The 20,777-nt window shown below is 34.5% G+C and overlaps 1 long non-coding RNA gene and 1 pseudogene across 1 annotated transcript; both read left to right on the forward strand.

Moving 5' to 3' along the window:
• Positions 1 to 4,245: 4,245 nt before the first annotated feature.
• Positions 4,246 to 8,099, forward strand: LOC150102698 (uncharacterized). The gene is made up of 3 exons (XR_016548954.1): positions 4,246 to 4,401; positions 5,587 to 5,663; positions 8,015 to 8,099. It is a non-coding gene; the product is annotated as an uncharacterized LOC150102698 (long non-coding RNA).
• Positions 8,100 to 19,494: 11,395 nt separating this feature from the next.
• On the forward strand, positions 19,495 to 20,401 carry LOC150102699 (zinc finger MYM-type protein 6-like; annotated as a pseudogene).
• Positions 20,402 to 20,777: the final 376 nt, after the last annotated feature.

Genomic DNA, 20,777 nt, shown 5'->3' on the forward strand with positions numbered 1-20,777 from the left:
ACAGATGTCGGAGTTCTAGATGTATTAAAAGTAAGGATGATGTTCTTGGTTGAAGATGAAAAACCTTCGTAAGTATGATATGAATTACTTGGAATGTGAATTTTCATGGACGGGAAATGAAGATGATGTTATTCTAAATTTTTTGTTTACATGCACATATAAATTCAAATAAAATAGACATTTACAATAAAATATACTTTATTTATTTATTTATTTATTACTTGATAAGGGGGTACTTGGGAATAATGAAAATTTGAGAAGGGGTACGCGTATAGTTTGAGAAACACTGTCCTATGGATTACAGCGTACCACACCATAGCAAACAATGATTGCTCAGATTTTTTCCCTAACGTATCTTGTCTCAGGGAGAGCACGGCATTAGCCAACGATATGTTCTGCTGTACACATAACATGGGCGTGGTGTAATTAATTTTGCAAGCGTTTAAGTATCTCAGGTTGCTGTTATTATTATGGAGGAGTTTAAATCTCAGGAAAGGAAGCTTTTATTTCACAAATGTTAAATGTCGCCACTCCCATCCACGAAAGGCTTGTAAACCTATACCATATCAGTAAGGCGAAATAAATCTTAATTTCTATTTTTTGTTTTTTTTTACATTATACGTACTACTCCCTATAGCCAAAACACAGCGCATTAAGCATTTCAGGCCTCCGGTAAATAGGAAAATATTCGCACACAGAGAGATAAAAATTCCACCTAAACTTAGATGAATTGAACTTTTATATTATTGCTAGGATAGTTAATAGAATATATTAATATGCCGAAGCAGCGTTATCGGGATCATTAGTTATTGTATTATTTCAACCCCCCCCCTCCCTTAGAAAATAACCCCGTTCTGAGAGAAATACGGTACGCGCTGAACCGCAAAATTCGTCGATCAGTATGGTATGATACTTAGCTACTATGCACGATCTGTAGGAAACGTCACGAGCTATACATAAACTAGCTGTCGAAATCAACAGCACGTCACATCCTGTGTGGTGGTCAGAGTTGGAAAAAACAAGATAAAGATGCTATGATCGCACAATTGGATCCACTTTTAAATTCACGACTGAAAGCGATATGAGGAAATCAATCGGGATGAAGATTCTTTGGGTTAATATATCTGCTTCATTTAATCCCCGTAAGAAAAACATAATGAGCACTTGCCACTGACAGCTTTTCCCTCAAAACTTAAACAAACCAACTTTCCAGTTCGAGCGCTGTTAGATTTATTTCCTGTAAACAATAGAAACAAATATGAAAAACACTTGTTATAATAGAGGGAGGGGGATTAATAGTACTACGTTGTTACACCAATTATATATAAGTAACACGGCTCACGGATGTATTAGTGTTTAGGAAATGCATTCAAAGTTCTAGGTTATTTCTCCTCCCCAAGTTCCAGTGTATTCCGCGACTCTTCTTGGTGAAAACAGATGGCGCTACTATCAGTTATTTAAAATAAATGACATAAATCTTGCACATTCTAGAGTAAGGGCTAGTTCCTAACAGGCAGATTATGGTATTATTCAGGAACAATGTTCAGGAGAGTGGAGGAGTATGGAACGCATGGTAAAAAAAAAACACACCTCTCCTCTCACACAGTATGTGTTTCACTACATTGACCGACTGTAATCGAATTAAGATTTATCAGTTTTTTTTTCTGATAATTAATATCCTGCCGGCCGGTTCGAATGAGGCAGGCAACCCACGTCTCCAAACCTTCCACCTCCCAACTCAAACGGGGCTGGTGGCAATTTTGGACACAAAGTTTCTGGTTAGGTTAAAGTGTACTGTTTCACAGTGACTGATGAACCATACATGAAAATCTCGCACACTATTCGAGTGTCCTTACTGCTGGTGTATTCCTCCAACAGGTGAGGGAGTGGGAAGCTATTTGCATTAGCAAAAGTATAGACATTTACATTTAGTAATTATTATGACCAGCAGTGGTGAAAAGCAGAAAGAACAGGAAAAGCTAGATGTTTTTGTTATTAGAAAAAACAAACGGGAACTCTTGTCTAAGTACTTATTACTTTGAATACAACTTTTCACTTTCAGTTTGTTCCCCCATAAACGTAAAACTGAAGAGTTCCCGATAAAAATGTGTGGAGAACCAAACATTTTACTTCAATCGTTTTCTTTTAATTGTAATAGACAAAAAAGCATCTAATTCGGTTCACTTTAACCACACTTGCCTGAATAAAGTTCATTAACGGATTGTAGCCACTCATTTTAATTTAAAAAATAAACATTTTGGATGAAGTGTCAATGAACGTGCATTACTAAATGAACTGAGGCTTAACAATCTTTTATAATGAGGCAAGCGTGAGTTACTGACTTCGAGCAAGGAGGAAAATTATTTTCTCCATATAAGTTAGAGACAAGAATTCTGATTAGAAAAAAAAAATGTTTTAACCACGGTAAAGTATATAAAATCTGTTTGTTGTGTGAGAAATGCTTTTGTTTTTTGTTTTAATGATCGGGTAGAGTAGGGTATTCAATTATTTGTTAGATTGCTTCGAGTAGAGTACCAAAACCGATGTAGTCAATCATTACCATGATGTTAAAGAATGTTATCGACAACAGTTAACTGTATTCACTGAGAATAACAGCTTTTCTATTTGTGTTAAAGCATCGAAGTCTTTACATGTTCCCAACAATATTCTGGAATTGGCTCGTTAACATCCCAAAGGATACTAAATTAATTTATCCCAAAACGACGGATTTTTTAAATATTTAGTTAGATAGTTATCACGTTTTCACTCTACACTTTGCTTTTTTCTTCAAGATTATAAAGTACTACCCATCTTAAGCCTTAGCAATTCTTCCTCCGCTATAAAAATTTGAATCTCCATGCACTATTTATAAGGAAACTGATGAAAAAACCCATCTAGCCGTAAGTATACGATATTCCAGACCATTTTCTGCAGGATTGTGAAGCCAGATTCGCAGCTGATGGGTGAGACACTTCGTTAACAGCAATCAATTTCTTTCTAGTTGGTGGGTGTTAAGTAAAGCAACATTCTTGCATATTAAGACATGTTTCCAGCAATGTCAAAACTATCTATCAATTTACTCCTTTGACCAGTGTGTGTGTATTTGCTAACATTATTCTCAATCTCCAGGGGAAGATTCCTGCTTCCACGAAAATGGTGTCGACACATTGTTGTCTTACGGCGCAATCAAAGAGCGCAGTTGTGTTTATTCTTTGACTATTTAAGACACAAACATCAGCGACTGTGAAACACTTACTACGTATGTAAGTACTTAGTAGAATATTCAAGCAACCGTTAATTCTTCGGAGACATAAGGTGGTGATTTAGCAGTGGTTTTGGAAGTTCCTCATAAAAGAAGTAAGTTATTAAATGTTTATCTGATATGGTAAGTGGCGTAGCATGTGGGTTAACTCATGGTTTCTATTAGTAGAGTTAAGAAAAAGTAATGGATGTCCGTATTTAGCATTGTCTCAAAGAAACTTTATTTTTATTAGAAGGAATAATTAGCCTTGAATTTGTTATGGGGTGAAAATTAAGTAATTAACCACATGAGAATTAATGTTACAAGAAAATAATTAAATAATACAAAAAAGTTGGAGAGAAAAGATAACAAAAATGCACTTCTAGTGAGTGATCTTTAAGTACTCAGTGGATGGAAAATAAGAAATTGAGTTTATTCAGACATCTTCTCACGATAGATATCTTTGAATGAAAGAAACAAGACGTGATCTTTCAAAAGAAAATTAAAATAATGTATTTTGCCAAGAAAAAAAATCAATCGTCCTGAATGCGAACCACATTCTACACATTTGATCCGAATTACTTGAGGCTGTTCAAATCAGCCTCAAGTAATTCGGATCAAATTACTTCATTCCATTGAAATGCTCTTTGGAACTATTGCAGGTCTTTTTAGGGTAAAAACTTTACTTATGTTGGGGCTAACACTATTACTGATTCTAAGGTGATCGACATAAATGACTAAAAATTTGTCACTGCTAAGAAAGATGTTGTGGACTTTAGTTATACAGAAATCTGATGTACAGAATACAACGGGATATCTTAGAAGATAAATTGAATATTCTAAGAACATTCATTTGAATACTGGGCAAAGTGTACGTGCGACGCCTGTGATCTGCGAACAACAATAGATTCTGTTCACGTAACATTGTGGATGAAATGGTGCATGAACAGAATCAATTGCTGATGCAAACACACACTGTCTTGTTAAACTGAGCACGAGAAAGGAACTTGACATTCAAAAAACTCATGCATCATCTCACGTTCACTAGTTAATTCTACTTCTGCATTGATTTATATGCATGCGCATTAGCCTCATCTACTTCGAAGGAAAGAATAGCATCTTCGGGAACAGAACCCTGTGCTCTTAGTTCAAGTCAGTCCGTAAGTAACATTTTAAACATTTAGTTGAGCACGTTAATATCTGAATCTGAGTGTGGCTGATCAATATATAAAATATTTCAGGATATTAAGAATACTTGAATGTTTTGAAAATTGTTATCAAAAATGTTGGATGAATGTGCTTGTGTAATGGATTGTAACACATGTTTCTTATTCCGTGAAGGATGGTACAGCAAATATATATATATATATATATATATAAAATTAAATATTTCCACTATCCAACTGTTGATGTGCAGAAATATGGAAAGAGATGTAATCTGTGAACATTTTATGTCTGTGACTAATTCCATTAGGATGGTCAATGTAAAAATAACTAATATATTGAAGCACACCGTTGGTTGCAATCAAGCATGAATTAAGTAGTTGGTTAATTTAAACCAACTAGGTAATTAGCTAGTTGGTTTATTTATTTATTTATTTTTACTTGTTTCAAATGGTTTACAGAAAAAGAAAGAGATAACAATTCTCTTGGTATGAATCCCTTCCTTTCTTGATATAAACGCAAAGGGTTTTTATGCATATTTTCCCTCCTGTGCTACACATTGATTTCAGACTCCCATAGAATTAAACAGGGATCTGAAATAAATGTATTTCAATTAATAAAATTATTAAATATTAGGCAAGCTGTTTTTAAACTCTTAATGATATTCGGATAACATTTATCAAACGGGGTAAATGAATTTCTTTTTGCTCTAACTTAATTCAAGACTAGTCGATGAAATATTTTCGTTATAATTACATTTTTATTGACGTATCTATTTAATAAAATCTACTTCAATTTTTCGCTTTTAATTAAGTTTTTTTGCAAAACGATTCCAAATAACTGCTTCTTGCTTTGTTCATTGCTATTCAGGATCACTTAATTTTTTATTATATTATATTATATATTTCAAATAGACCTCTTATAAAAGAAAATTACGTAAGCAGTTCATCTAAATTCGGCTAAAGTGAGTAATGGTGTAAGTAAACCTGAAAACGATTATGTAATTCGTCCATTTGACGGTATACAATCGTTTTATTTCTTTGTATTTTGGGTTGACAGGGTTTAAAACAAAAGAAACGGTGTTCAGATATACTTAAAAAAACTGATTCAGGTTGTATTGCAATGTATCAACATTAAATACAATTAAGGAAGTAATTTTAATACTAAGTTTTATGTTCTAGATAAAACTTAGTCATGAATGTGGTTCTTGTCTTTGCCGCTGTTGCTTTACTGTCTGCTTCTTGTTTGTCCGGAGAAGGTAAGTCATAATTAAGGTGATCTACCTAAATTCCATTTTAAAGTTTTTATCAATCAATTTTACGAAATAGTTTGCCTGTATAAGTTATTTCCAGATAACTACTACTAAGTTCAACAATTAATTAATTTTATAAAATGAAAGATTGGGATGTAGTTCAAGATGGGACACATTTCATGGCAAACGTATTTATATAGAAATGTCCAGGAAATTTTCAATTAACTGAAATTTTGAGATAAAGTATATTCATATGTGTATGACGATGCTTTACTACACATGTATCTAATTCATTATTTGACCAGAAACTTTCAGATATGGAGGTCTAATTTTTTTAGATCTCTATATCTGACGATATTGCGGTCAACGTCGAATTCCGGAGTTCCATTTTCTAAAGAACGTTCGAAACGAGAAATAGAACTGAATGTGAAAAATTATAAAGGAGTTTCTCTAAATGTTCCTTGTAAGATTTATGCAAGTATATTTAAGAAGCTAAGAAAAATTGTAGAAGAAGATCAAATACTACAGACCACAATTACTTCTGAAAAAAAATTATTAGAGCAAACAAGCAGCATTAATGACAGAGCAAGGAACATGTTATAAAGAAACGGAATCTATTTGTAACATTAAAGAATGTTCAGAGAATCTAAAGAATGTTCACAAAAAGAACAGAAGAGAAAAAGGTTAGCAAAACGTGTGCGATGCCAATATGCCAAGAAAGGGGCACGGGGGTGAGAAACACCATGACTTAGGTCGAGCGATGCAAGAAGACAAATAATATCTCATAATATTAGACTGCTAACAGCATAATTTGAGAATAAAATAGTTCGTAGATTAGTAGCAATTTGAAAATCATGTAGTACTACAACAGTCCTGTGCACAATTTGCTTTCATAATTGTCTTCAAATTCATAATATTCCACTTTAAAAAAAAGCGTTTCAAGTACAAAATATGCATTCATGAGAAAAGAAAGCGGTCATGTGATTTTAAAGTTTCTACCTCACTGGCATTGAGAATGCGAGTACTCATTTTGGTAAGGGACATGAAACCTTTTGAAATGCCTTTTTAAAAGAAATAACCCCATTTATAGATGTATTTTTAAGTCAGTTCAAAAAGTCTTACACAGAAGAGTAAGAAAACCAAGTTCAAGTTGCGCGAAACTTGATCGTGGAAACTTGAACACAGTATGTACAGTCCATTAGAAATATTACAACCCTCCTTATTTTATAATCGGCCATTCTGCCACAGCAGATAACACAACTATGAAAAGGCAGCTCACGCTACTGGAAGTGTGACTGATCAACATGGACAAGGGACGTAATCTGATGGTCTTCGAAAAAGGCGTAATTGTCAAGTACCACTTGAAGGAAGGCAGAATCCAGTAAAATGGCAATATTTTTAGCTGTTCATGGAATGCTGTAGCTGCATTCAGGGAGCAGAAAGAGACTGAAAAGGAACATAGTCATGGTGGACACCCACGTCTATTTGATACTTATAATAAACGTAGGTGTCCCGTTTTCTACAAGCTCTTAGAAGAAAATGTAGTATGGCTAACCATGGTATTTAATCAGGGGAAGAATGGTGCCATTCCCCAGACCACAAACCAACGCACCCTCCTCCGTCTGCCCCCCACCCCCCCTGAGGATCTTTAAGAGTCTAATCATCGACGATTAACTAAATTTTGAGTTAGAGACATCATTGGCAAATTGCAAACTGGAAAAAAAATTCCATTGAGTGATTATCATTTTCTGTTGCACCATAAGGTGCCGCATTAAATGGCAGAAGGAAGCACTGATGATATTGGAGATGTTTTTCTGAGAAACTATTGGAGATCAATAGCAGTACAATGAATTCTATGAAATACTTCTCCGTTGTGACTGATCAAGTACTTCCATTCAGTTACTGCTGCCTTCGTAGATGGAAGAGGCATTTTCCAGCAAATAATCCAGCAAATATCATTCTTGAATGATATCGCAAAAAAAGTTGCGATATCATTCAAGAATGGCTGGGTCTTACAATAGCAACCGAATTCGCCTGATTTAAATTTCCTACGACGTCCAGAATTAAGTGGATTGACAAAGATCCGGCGTTTGAATCTCCATGCAGGAAATCACAGGAAGCAATTTTGGCAACGAGGTACTTCCTGCAACGTTGAAAGGTCTTATAAAGGTTATCCCAGATGTTTAGCGGTAGTTCTACGACAAATTCCGGCTATGGTATAATATTTTGATTGAATACAGTAAGTTTTTATAAAAGTAACAAAAAAAATACTTTTAAATAAAAATAAACTAAATTGTATATATTATTGAATGCAATTGCCTGTTAAGTAAGGCTTTCTTTCTTTCTTTTTTTTGTAGCTATTGAGTGTAATGGCGTTAATGAAGAATTTACTATGTGTGGTTCCGCATGTCCTTTAACCTGTGAAAGCTGCAAAAGAAAAACAGGACCAGATGTGTGTATAGCATTGTGCATTGAGGGATGTTTTTGCAAGAAAGGATACGTTAGAAACGGGTGTGGAAAATGCGTTTGTCCTTCTGAGTGTCCAAAATAAGCATTAAATTTTGTACATCAAGAATTATGTCTTGTTTAAGACAATAATATGAAAACTATAGCAATAAATTTTGCATAATAATAAAATAAAACTTCCTCTCAGTCTGTGTTATTCAGCTCCAACTTTTTAGCAACCATAGCGTGAAATTTCAGCAGAATTCACTTTTGAATATCTTCAAGTCATTTTAGACAAATTGATTTTGACTACATTTTGCCAACTGTAGTATACGGCAGAAAATAACTGACTTATGAAAAGTTCTCATTTCAAGATCCTGTAAAAATTTATGAAATAAAAATGACTAGCCTTTTAACAGAGACAGCCGAATAAGTATGATCATTCTTGAGAACCTTCCCAGAATTGCAAACGATTTAAAAGCATCATGATTTGAAATCTGTTTTCAATTTTCCCCTTCTTCATCGCATATAACGGCAGTAAAAATAGAGAACACCTACAACATTCATGCGCAAGATTCAAACCATGGGGTATAATTTATACGCCCATTGAACCAAGTTCAGTGATTTAATTCAAGCTCCGATATGTATTCAGTTTGAGATGATCGACAGCTGAAGTTTGAATCCGATTTATAATCAATTTGGGCAAAGTTCTAGTGTAATTTAAAAACAACATTAGCAGTAGGTGGATTTATTTTTAAATAATCGAAACTCCGAGATGATTAACGAAACCAACGCGCAAACCGAACAACCCTAAAGAATAGCTTAAGACGTCAAAACTTAAGCTATTCTTTAAGATCTGAGTACCTATCTTTAACTTTGAACAAAATAATTCATATCGAATTAGTTCCACTAAGAATAGCAATAGTACACGTTGCAGGTTATGCTGAATAATAAGTTAACAACCAACTATAATTAACTTCGTATAAATCTAATTAATGCTATGATAGGTCAGGTGTCAGTCATTTCTACTTCTAGTCAAGTACAGTTTCCAAACTCCTGCATGCTCTCTCTTTCTCTCCTTTTCTCTTTTTTTGAAGGATGGAAAATCTAAGTAGGGGTGGAAAACAATCTCATTTATATATGAGAGATCACCTGACTTTGCAGTTGGAAAAGCCTAACCCAGTTCTTTATAACCAGGAGACAATCGTTACTGAATTCCGGAAACGTTTAGCGGAAAACTCTGTTTAACCACCCTTAAAGAGCATATTCAAACGATTGACGATTAGTATAGATGTTAGTTTTTCTCACTATATTAAGAGACTTGATGCTCGATTTAATAAAAAAACAACTTCATATACAGTATCACTTTCCTCGCACTAATCGCAATACTAATTTCGATTATTGCGCAATTAGTGTTGTTTGTGTGTTCAGATTTCGAGGTTGTGTCGCTGCTGCTCACCAAATTACTAGATACGCATTGTGATGCGGCCCTCGGATAATTTTTTTTTTCTAATGCGGTCCTCGGATTACCTAAGGTTGGCTAGCCATGATATAAGTAATCAAGAATTCACTTAGTAATAAATTAAGTTTTGTTTATGTATTTTTAAACAGAATACACACATTCCATACACGTATATATTCTTCCTATGCCAGCTTATTTATCTTATTTATATTCTGTGGCAGAAAGGACCAAGATTCACTTCAATCCCATTCGATCCCTTTCTTAACATAATTATGCTCCCGTCTGTAGTTGCGTCAATCTGGTCAGCATTTTCTGTCATTCTCTGCCAAGCCGTTTTGATCTTCTCTTTCCAGAATCCATTTCAAAACTATCCTTACATTCTCCATCTGTCCTCAATGCATTCGTTCCACCTTTTGCTACTATTATGGTGAATATATAATAAATTTGGACCCTTTGGACTGGATATTTTGAACACTCAGCTAACCAGAATGGCGAATTTTAATTTTTTTAAAACTTTTTTTATGTGATAGTGAAAAGAATATACTAATATTCTATTATTTTGTCAATAAAGAGAATGAAAACTAGATTAATGTCGAAGCAGCATTATTGGGAATATTGCATTATTTTTCCCCCCATAAAATAACCACTCACTGTAAGAAATGTCACAATCTACACATCAACAGCAAGTCAGATCCTGTTAGGTGGGCAGAATTGGAAAATAAAATAGCAACTTTTGTGATCGCACAACTGGATCCGCTTTTAAATTCACGGCGGAAAGTGATATGAGGAAATTAGACGGGATGAAGAATCTTCGAGTTAATTTATATATGTTTCATTTAATCCTCATAGGGACAACATAATGAGCGCCTGCCACTGAGAGCTTTTCCCTCAAATCTTAAACGAACCAACTTTGCAGTTTGAGCGCAGTTTAGGTTTATTTCCTGTTAACAATAGAAACAAATATAAAACGCTTGCTATAACAGAGATAGATAGATAGAGAGAGAGAGAGGGGGGGGAGTTTAATAATACTACGTTGTTACAACAATTATATTTACGTAACACAGCTCACGGATGTATAGTGTTGAGGAAATGCATGCCAAGTTCTAGGTTATTTCTCCTCCCCAAGTTCCAGTGTATTCCGCCACTCTTCTTGATCAAAAGAGATGGCGCTACTATCGGCAAGTTGCAGTGAATAGAGCCATTCATTTAGAAATGAGCTTAGAGTTTAGTTGGGATATTTCGATAGTAGCGGCATCTCTTCTGACAGTCACTGTGAAACAGCACGCTTGACTTCATCAGAAATTCACCATGTTCAAGATTGTCATGAGTTTCATTTCATTTAGAGGGCTGCGTAGCTTTCCTCATAAGAACGTTAGTTATTATAAATAATGACATAAATCTTACACATTTTAGAGTAAGAGCTAGTCCCGAACAGGCAGAACAATGTTCAGGATAGAGGAGGACTATGGAACGCATGATTAAAAATATTACTCTCCACCACACAGTATTTATATATTTCACTACCTTGACCGACTGTAATAGAATTAAGGTTTATCAGTTCTTTCTAATAATTAATATCCTGCCTTAATTAATATGTGGCAGGCAACCCACACCTCCAACTCAAACAGGCTCATGGCAATTTTGGACAGAAAGTTTCTGGTCAAAATGAACTGTTTCACAGTGGTTGATGAGCCATGCATGAAAATCTCGCACCCTATTCGAGGGTCCTTACTACTGGTGTATTCCCCTAACGGGTGAGGGAGTGGAAAGCTCTTTGCATTAGCAAATCTATATACATTTACATTTAGCAAATATGAACAGGAGTGGTTGATTGCTTCTGGAAACCTGAAACACAGAACAGGAAAAGCTAGATGGGTTTTTTTATTAGAAAAAAAAACCAGGAACTCTTGTCTAAGTACTTATTATATCTAAGTACGTCGAACAAAACTTTTCACTTTCAGTTTGTTCCCCATAAACGTCAAACTGAAAAGTTCCTGATAAAAATGTGGTGAGAACCAAACATTTAGATGTGTTTCGTCTATTACAATTATAAAATAACAATTGTTTTCTTGTAATTGTAATAGACGAAACGCATCTAATTCAGTTCACTTTCACTACACTTGTCTGAATAAAGTTAATTAGCTGATTGCAACCACTTTCATTTTAATTTAAAAATCTTGGGAGGACGTCAATGAACGTGTATTACTAAATGAAACGAGCCTTTTAACAACTTTCATAACGAGATAAGCGTGAGTTACTGGACTTCGAGCAAGGAGGAAGAGTATGCTCTCCTCATAAGGAGAATTGAGTAGTATTTGCTTACTCTTTCAAAGTAAATAAAGCGCAATACTCGCAGATAAGCGAAAAAGGGTATCCGGAGAGTTCATCGAAAGACGATTCATCGAAAAGGCAATTCATCGAACGACAAATCGTCGGAAATGCAATTCATCGAAAAAACAATTCACCGAAACCACATTTTTTATCCACATTTTTTATTCTGCCATAATTGCCTTCTATACTCGCCCATAATGCCCTAAAATATATATATATATACCCCTTTTGAGTTATGTTAGCCAATGTATTAAATATAAGGACACTCCTAAACAAAAACAGGCTAAAATAGCCGTTAATTATATTAATTATATTAATTCACCGAAAATTTTAAAATTTCGAAAATGTTATGAGAAATTGATCCATTCTGAACAAAAACCGAACCGTGCATAGGAAGATAGCAATGCTACTTTAATAGGAGGAACAATATGGTTTCTTACAGTCTTTCTTGTCCGGTAACTATTTTATGTCTGTTCATGGGACGGATTTGCCTGTTTCCGGTAAGAAAAACCCACCAATCTCCGTATTATGACTGCTAACTTAATTTTAGCTGAACAGGACTGATAAATATTATGCGCGTCGTAAAAGGGATTCAAACTACCCAGGTCTTCCTAATTAAACGGCTTCGTTTATACCGACTAAACTACGAAGGCTCCATTATTATTGTTGTTGCTGGTAGTAATATGCGACTTCAATAGAGCAATTATTATGGGGTGAATTTTACTCAGATTCGCTATTTGAATTTCGAACCGTTCCAGTTTTCAGTTAAGCTATATTCGGGCCAATAAAGAAATAACGTGTCAAAATTATGTTTTATAGTAACTCTCTGACTTAGCGGAATTAGTAGAAGTTGCCAGTACAAGAAGCTGTCTGCATTGTTCAGTTTTTGTTCTAAATGGATCACTTTTATCATAACATTAACGAAAATTTAAAATTTTCGGTGGATTGTTTTTTTAGATGAATTGCATTTTCGACGAATTTTCATGGAACCTGGAAAAAGACATTCTCGATGCAATTTGTAAATTTAACTACGAGCAAGTGTAGTTCAGTTTAGTGCAAAGAAATGCTAGAAAACTCAAGTATGATATTGCATATCATATACACTAGTTGCAAAAAATTGTGGAAACCTTTTGAAAAAAAGTGTATTTCTGAGGTTTGATGGCCCATAACACCACTTGTTTGTGAAGTAATAGCATAAAATTATATATCAATGGAAAGATAATTTAATCAAGAATGTAATGCAATAACTTTTATGAAGGATTTTTTATTAGAACAGCAGTTATAAAGAACAAAATTGAAACATATAGAAAAAATGAGATATACAAAAATTCTCACAATGTGGGTTAATACTTAGTTGGGTAACCTTTAGTGTTAATTTCGGCCTTACAACGCCTTTAATAGTTATTTGCATATTACTTATAATACATATTATAAGTTGCATGTTAATTTATACGCCCATTAAACTAAGTTTGAATCCAGTTTATAATGAATTTGGGCAAATTTCAAATGTAATTTAAAATAACGTCAGGAGTATAGTAGGTGGGTTGATTTATAAAAAAACCGAAACTCCGAGTTGTTTAAACGAAACCAACGCACAAAAAAGCCTAAAAATAATTTCAAGAGAAGGAAGTCAAAACTTATGCCTATTCTTTAAGATTTGGTAATCCATCTCTAACTTTGGACAAAATAATTCATATCGAATTAGGTGCACTAAAAAAAAAACAATGGTACACGTTAGCAGGTTAGGCCGAATGATATGTTAACAGTAGGCAGACCATACGTACCGTTTTGAACAGGACAGTACGTTTTTTTTTTCATATTTCCCCGTCGTTTTAATAAAAATGTCAGTTTTGTCCCGTTTTTAATAAAAATTATAAATATACTTGAATATTGGTCAATTATAAATTATTATTCATAACTTATAATCGTATATCATACCAATAATTTGTGTAACCAAGGTGTCGCATTGTTCGATACTAAATATCGATATCTGCAATGATTTAATCAGAGAAATTTTTTTTAAAAAATGAATAAATGTTGGCAACACTTGCACGTCTCAGACGAGGCGTCTGTTCTGCTGTAGCGTTCGTTTTTGTTTTGCCTGTATGCTAACCGTTGGCTTTGTTATTCAATGCCGGTGGTTTACATTTCATACTTTATAAAGTTGTAAATCTTATTTTTTAAACCTTTAAGTTTAAAATGTTTAAAAAAGGTTTAAAGGTCTATCCTTGCAATGTCAAGAGACGAAACTGCAGTTTTAATGACGATCTCCAGAAAGAATTTATGCTTTAACTGGACAAGCTGTGTAGTGATGGAACAAAAGTGGTATGCCAACATTGTAATGTCCATTTTTCCGTAGCTCATGAAGGCAGAAGCGACATCTACCAACATCTACGTAGCCAGAAACATAAGGATGCTGAAAAGACTTTGGTTTCAGTTAAAAACATCAGCTCGTTTATGCTGAGACGTGATCGTGATAGCGAAAGCGATAAAGTAGCAGCAAGTGAAGCTCTTGTTGCTTATCGTACGGTGCATCGAGGCAAACGTTTTCACGGAAATGACTGCTTGTCGACACATTGGAAAATAAAATTTATGAACCAAAATTTCTTCAGCAAGTACCAAATCAGAAACAATAATTACCAACGTTTTATCACCATACATATTGGGAGAAGTAATAGAGAATCTGAATAAAACCAAGTGATGTTGAATATTTTACAGTAAAAGTATACAAATACTTCAGTATATAAGAGTTGAAGAACTGAAAAATATGTGTGACTTTGCAGGAAACAATCATGCTAAATTGTTAGAGCATGGAAATAGAAAATTTTTGTCCTTGGGTCCATCAATTGACACAATTTTAAGAATGTTACATGGGCTTCATTCTTATTTTCTTTCAGAAGAAAATATCCTGTTGCAAAAATTGTTTGAGGATCCCTGTATGGAATTGTCGTAGTCATTTGCAAGAGATCAAGTGTCTACGTTCGAAACATACATTAGCTTAATTGAAAAAAAAAAGATAATATTTCAGCTACAGGAGTAGCCAGGAACATTGAAAACCATGTAAACAATTTAAAGTCCAGAAAAAGTGAAATGTTTGTAAGTAGTGATGTCAAAACACAACCGGAAATGTTAGTAGATTAAGGAGAAATTGATGAGTTTAAGGTTATTGAGATAGTTGAAAATTTCTATGGAACCAGCTCAGAATATGTCAACAAGTGGAAGTGTAGGTAAGGAAACACTGAGAAGTTCAAATGGGTATTATTACGGAAGAAAACTCAACGGAAAGAAATACAGGACAGCGTGAACGAGGAACTCATCACACGAAGAAAAACAGAAGAAACTCGCGTATTCAATTAGTGGACCATCATAAAATCTATATTTGTGAGGCAGTTGGATACATGGAATAAAGAAAACATTCTTGTATCTGATAGATGGGTCCAGATTTTTTGGAGATGAGTGAAAAATGCCTAGACTTTCATGACTTTTGCATTACTGTAGAGTTCATTCTTTGTTTTCCAGGAAGTACAGCACCTGCGGAGAGAACCCTTTCTGTTATGAACAGTATGTAGAAATCTAGGTTATGTGTTGAGATAAAGGGGGCCATGTTTAGACTGACCAAACGTACCATTTTGAACGGGACAGTAGCGTTTTTTTTTTTTCATATTTCCCAGCCGTCCCGTCGTTTTAATAAAAATGTCAATTTTGTCCCGTTTTTAATAAAAACTATTAAATATACTTTCATATTGGTCATTCATAAATTATCATTCATAACCTATAATTTTATATCAATATCATGCATACCAGTAATTTGTATAACCATGGAGTCTCATTGTTCGATACTAAATATCGATATCTGCCGTGATTTATTCAGAGAAAATAAAGAAAAAGATGCTGGCAACACTTGCCCGTCTCAGACGCGGCGTCTGTTCTGCTGTAGCATTAGGTTTTGTTTTGTATATATGCTAACCGGTGGCTTTGTTATTCAAAGCCGGTGGTTTAAATTACATATTTTTTAAAGTGTCAAGTCTTATTTTTTAAAGATTTAAGTCTATCCTTGCAATGTCAAAAATGCGAAACTGACGATCTCCAGAAAGAATTCAAATTCATTAAACTGGACAAGCTGTGTAGTGATGGAGCAAAAGTTGTATGCAAACATTGTAATGTCCATTTTTCCGTTGTTCATGGAGGCAGAAGCGACATCAACTAACATCTACGTATCCAGAAACATAAGGATGCTGAAGAAATTCTAACCTCAGTTGAAAACATCAGCTCGTTTATGGTGAGATGTGATGAAAATAATGAAAGTAATAAAATTGCAGCAAGTGAAGCTCTTGTTGCTTATCATACTATGGGTCACAGCGAAAGTTTTCGCGCAAATGACTGCTTGTAGACATTCATAAATAAAATTCATGAACCAGAATTTTCTTCAGCACGTACCAAATCAGAAGCAATAATTACCAATATTTTATCACCAAACATATTGGACGAAGTAATAGAGGATTTGAATAAAACAAAAAGCATTAGTCAGTTTAGATGCATCAAACAAAAAAAAGGCAAACTTTCTTCAATCATTTCGTGGTACGTTTTTGCCAGATTGTGGTGTACAAGACAAATTTATAGACTTTATTTCCTTACCTGGCGAAATATCCGATCTACATTGAGCTATGTTGAATGACGAAACTAACAAATTTGCTTTACAAAACCAAACTGTTGCTTTGTGTGCAGATAACACGAACACCAATTTTGGCAGTTGCAAAAGACTTGGCAAAAATAATGTGTGGCAAAAACTTGGAACTGAATTGAAGAGGCAGATTATCTTTATTGGTTGTGGGGCACACATTATACACATTTGTCTCCAGTGCGCTGTCAAGTGCTTTCCAATTGATATTGAATGTTTTGCAGCGAAATCATACAACTACTTCAACATATGCACATAGAGCTGAAGAACTGAAAAACGTTTGTGATTTTACAGGAAATAATTACGCTGAATCATTAGAGCATGGAAATACAAGATTTTATCTTTGGGTCCATCAATTGACATAATTCTAAGCATTTGATGAGCTTCGTTCTTATTTTCTTTCTCAAGAAAAATGCCTTGTTATGTTGCGAAAATTGTTTGAAGATCCATATTTGAAATTGTGGTTGTAATTTTCAAGAGATCAAGTGTGTACGTTTCAAACATACATTAGCTTAATTGAAAAAGGTAATATTTCAGCTACGGAAGTATCCATGAACATTGAAAACCTTGTGAACCATTTAGAGTCCAGAGAAAGTGAAGTGTTTGTAACTACTGGTGTCAAAAAGCAACTGAAAATATTAGTAGATTCAGGAGAAATTAATGAGGCTAAGTTGTTTGAGGTAGTTGAGAATTTCTGTGAAACCAGTTAGAATATATCAACAAGTGGAAGTGCGGTTTAGGAAACACTGAGAAGTTCTAGTGGGTACTACTAAGGAAGACACGTGAATGAAAAAAATGCAGGACAGCTTGAACGAGGAACCCATCACACGCACAGAAACAGACAAAACTCGTGTATTAGATAAATGGATCTTCATAAAATCTAATGGAATGAACAAAACATTACTGTATCTGACAGATGGGTACAGATTTATTCTGAAATGAGAAATATTCATGGTACGATCGTGGTGAAATACTCGTACAGCCCCTCTTCCCCTTTACGTCTAAGTTAATTTTTGTATGGGTTCTGTCAATGAAGAATAATGGTAAGCTAAATATGTTTATGTAATAAAAAATTTTTATGGTTTTAATTTTCATGAATACAGAATATTATATAACTCCCGTCCCGTTTTTCTTCCATCCCAATGTCCTGTTTTTGTCTCAAGGAAATATGGTCAGCCTAGCTATGTTGTAAGAGAAAATTGTGTTATGGAGTGCGAAACGTTTTATGATAAGGTGTTGAAAGAACGAAATTTTCTGTGTATGATCATTTCATTGGAGAAATATTCATGGTATGATCGTGGTGAAATACAGTCCCCCTCTACGTCTACCTAAATTTTTGTATGGGTTCTGTCACTGAAGAATAATGGCAAGCTCAATATGCTTATGTAATAAAACCTTTTTTATCGTCATACTTTTTCATGAATATAGAATATTACATAACCCACGTCTCGTTTTTGGAAGCGCAATGTCCCCTTTTGTCTCAAGGAAATGTGGTCAGGATAATTAAGAGCCAACTATAATTAATGCTACGATAGGACAGCGATTTTTATCTGTAGTCAACTAAACATATTCGAGTATAGCTGTCAAACTATGCATGATCTCCCTCCGTTAGTTCTGTCCTTTTTTACACAATGAAAAATCTAAGTCTGGCTGGAAAACAATGCCATTTTCACATGAGAGACCACCTAACTTTGAGGATGGAAAGGCCTGTAAAAATAAAATGCATCCTAGACGAGTTCGAACCCAGGTCTTTACAACCCTGAGGCAGTCCATATTTCAGAGGGTTAATTATTATAGTTCACGAAGAACATTGAGCAGAACAATGAAATTGTGTTGTTATTGGAGTGTAAAGTTATAAAGTTATTTTATATTATTTTTTAAAAAGTTCAATATTCTATCGAAGCAAGGATATCTGATATGATATTTAAACTGAATGGAAACCTCATTAAGATTATTACTATACCACCAGATTTCGGGAGACCACATCGCTCACAATGTGTCATACCTTCTCTTGAATTTATTCACACTTTACATTCATCACTTCCAAAGGCAAGCCATTTCAATTCACGAAAAAGTGAATGTAAACGGTAATAATTATTATTTGTTCATGTATTATAGAAGAGCGGATTAGAAAAAGTGATGAAAAATATTTCATAGAAGGGTTGTGTATTTCTTGTGATTTTATATAGTTTACTTTATAATGTGGATGTCCTTGATTTCCACCACAAAACGCTAGGAAGAGATTATTAAAACATTTAAGATGTTTCAATACCGTACTCATAAAAAGCATATTCAAACAGTTGACGATCAGTATAGATTAGGGGTTCCCAAAGTGGGTGGTGGGATTGCCTAGGGGGCTCTAAGAGGCAAGGGGCAGCAGGGGGACGCTGAGGTGTGCTGCAAAATGCTGAAATGTGCAATAATTAATTGCTGTATTTGATTATTGTTATTATTATTGTTATTTCGAAGAGATTTTATTATTATTATTGTTATTTACAAGACATTTCAGCTTTCCCTTGCTGCAAGGGGCGGCAGGGGAATGCTGAGGTGTGCTGCAAAATGCTGAAACATGCAATAATTAATCGATGCTATTTGGTTATTGTTGTTTCCAAAACATTTTTCGTTGTTTTCCATGTTGTTTTCCAAGATATATACTGCTGCTTCGAAGACAATTTTCGAGTTTTTTATTGATAATTTCTGAAGTGGTCCTTTTTTACATTAATGGTATTGAGTGTGGTATAATGTATTTTCCCATATTCTTGTTTACTGAACAAAAATGTGAAGCTTTCAGCTATATAAGTGTTGTGTCACAGCTTGGCAAATTATACGTTATGTTATATTGTGAGGATATAAAGATAAAGGTTATTATTTAAAAAATTGCTTTCAAATATGTATGTACGCGTATTTCTACATGATCCAGAATGGAAATAGCAGATGCAAATACGTCAAAGAAGAAATGTAGGCAGTATAGCATTGAATACTGCAAATATGGATGCATGCCAGCAGCTGCCAATGTGCCTATAATGTGAAAGGGTCTTCTCTGATGAGGCCATGAAGCCTTCCAGAATAAATGAACATTTGAAGAAGGTACATCCTGACAAGGTAAATAAGAATTTAACTTTCTTTCAATCTCTCCGAGAAAAATTTCAAAAGCGACCAACAGTTTCAAGCATGTTTTGCAATGCTTCACAACAAAACACCGATGGTTTGCGTGCATCTTACAACATTTCATTGTTGATCGCAAAGTCTGAAAGACCACACACGATTGGTAAGGAACTCATCCTGCCAGCTGTTAGTGAGATTCTGAGTACTGTTTTACATACGTCACCACACGACATAATTAAGACGATTCCTCTCAGCAACAATTCTGTGCAAAGGCGAGTAGATGAAATGGCTGCTAATGTTGAAGAAACATTATGCTGCACATTAAGGACAACAGACTTTGCATCACAACTGGACGAGTCAACTTTACCAGGAAATGAATCTTTGCTTTTAGCTTATGTGCGCTTTGTGAAGGAAGAAAATTTGGTTCAACAATTGTTATTTGCAAAGCTACTAGATACATACACTAAATGGGATTCAATATTTCCTGTTGTTGAGCAGTTCTTCAAAGATAAGGAAATCTCACTTAGTAACATACTTTCTTGTGCAAGTGATGAAGCACCATCAATGACAAGTCGCTACAGTGGGTTTGTCGCCTACTTGAAAAAAAGTAGTGCCAAATATATTTTCCATTTTCTGTGTCATTCATCGCCAACATCTGCTAACAAAAAACGTCAGCGATCGCTTGCACAACTCACGACACTCTGTCATTACTGTAGTGAATAACATTAAAGCCCATGCCCATAATGATAGACTTTCTCGAGAGCTCTGTGATGAAAATGATGAACATTTTGAACATTTGCTGCTTTATATTGAAGTTCGTTGTTTGTCAAGAGGCAACTGTTTGAGACGACAAAAAAACTTTGCTCAATGATGAACTCAAAGATATCAGGCATTATGTTGCTTATTTATCAGATATATTTGCAAAATTTAATGAAATTAATTTGCAGTTGCATGGGAATGGTATCAATCTAATCAAGGCCATATCTTCTATCTCAACATTTAATTCAAAGTTAAATCTGTCGAGGTGAAACCTAGGCCGTCATTGAGATGTACCAATTTCCCAGCCTGTCCGATTTAGATGGAAAGCATAGGGTGCAAA

The sequence above is a fragment of the Typopeltis vanoorti genome, chromosome 10, assembly GCF_054136105.1.
Source record: "Typopeltis vanoorti isolate ZY-2024b chromosome 10, IOZ_Tvanoo_1.0, whole genome shotgun sequence".
Classification (NCBI taxonomy): Eukaryota; Metazoa; Arthropoda; class Arachnida; order Uropygi; family Thelyphonidae; genus Typopeltis; species Typopeltis vanoorti.